Consider the following 1807-nt stretch of genomic DNA (forward strand, 5'->3'; position numbering starts at 1 on the left):
GAATGTATAACTAGGGGTTTCCTATACATTTTTGTGATAAAACATCTAAAAGCAAAACAGTCTATCAGATTGGGATCCTTGGGATAAAGTCTGTCCTATATTTTGTCCACAGTTTGGGAGCCTCTGTCCTAGTGGGCCTTCCTGGACCCCTCTTTACCTCCAGTTCCTACTCACTCTATGTTCCTAACTTTGCTATGTGCTAGCTTAGGAATATGCACCATATAAGATGAGTATCAACTGTAAAAATGAAGCTCTTAAAACTAGATTTTGACATAGTAGGGATCCTACTCAAGACCAGAATCAGGTTATAGAACAACACCACCCCTTAATGCAGGTCCACCTGTCACTTGCCACACATGGGGCATTGAGGGGTAACCTGATTAGTAATCTATTCTCTGTTACTACGGACGTTGTCACGCCAACCGGTGAAATATGATTAGTCATGCTGGTTGTAAACATCTATAATATGATGAGTCAGATTGCCATGGTTACCTGGTCCTCAGATCTCTGCAGGGTAAATCCAGACAGCTAGCTAGACTATCTGTCCAATCTGAGGACTATGTGTACCTGGTCTCAGATCTCTGCAGGGTAAATCAGACAGCTAGCTAGACTATCTGTCCAACTGAGGACATGGTTACCTGGTCCTCAGACTCTGCAGGTAAATCCAGACAGCTAGCTAGACTATCTGTCCAATCTGAGGACTATGGTTACCTGGTCCTCAGATCTCTGCACGGTAAATCCAGACAGCTAGCTAGACTATCTGTCCATCTGAGGACTATGTTACCTGGTCCTCAGATCTCTGCAGGGTAAATCCAGACAGCTAGCTAGACTATCTGTCCAATCTGAGGACATGGTTACTGGTCCTCAGATCTCTGCAGGGTAAATCCAGACAGTAGCTAGACTAGTCCAATCTGAGGAAATGGTTACCTGGTCCTCGATCTCTGCAGGGTATCCAGACAGCAGTAGACTATCTGTCCATCTGAGGACTATGGTCACCTGGTCCTCAGATCTCTGCAGGGTAAATCCAGACAGCTGCAGAAATTGCCAGTCCTGAGGACTATGGTTACCTGGTCCTCAGATTGTGATTGGTTTAAAGAAATATTAATAAACCACATCACAATTATCTCTCATCCCAGAATGCTGTGTGGACTAGCCAGACCCTCCTCCACAGCGCTGTGAAGGAGGGTCTGGCTAGTCCACACAGCTAGCTGTAGATAACATGAATACTGTATGTAAATATTGTGCAAGGTGGACTTAGTGCAGTCATGATGTCTCATCTACCTCTCAGTGATGAAGGGTTAAAAAGTCTTATTGGCTGTGGTAGGACGGATTTCTTGTCAGTCAAAAGGCTTATATTGTGACATCAATTTTGGGATTTTATTGATCAACATAAGATCACTCAAACACAGATGCATTTAAATTAATTTGACCCAGCCGCATGTATACTGAACAGGCGGCCGACTGCTGTGAACAGAGACAGTCCAGGTGTTTCTGACATATGGCCAAATTTCATTCTGCTGCCATGGTGAAATAAAAAAGCTCAGACAAATATCCTGTGACATGGTAGGGGGTTAAGTGGTGATTCATCTACTAATAGCTCTGTATTAATATAAAAAAAATAACAGATCTAATCATAAATAATCTATATCTATCTTAATCTGGGATATGAAACACAGTAACATTTTGAAAACATCTGAAATATTAAGGCCTATATGTCCAGCTGCCCCATAAAAACAAAGTCCCTCTCCCTCTCTGACAGATATCTATTAAAAGCTGCTGCTGACGTCAAAAGTGTCCGCCATCTTTG

Source organism: Etheostoma spectabile, chromosome 18, assembly GCF_008692095.1.
Source record: "Etheostoma spectabile isolate EspeVRDwgs_2016 chromosome 18, UIUC_Espe_1.0, whole genome shotgun sequence".
Lineage (NCBI taxonomy): Eukaryota > Metazoa > Chordata > Actinopteri > Perciformes > Percidae > Etheostoma > Etheostoma spectabile.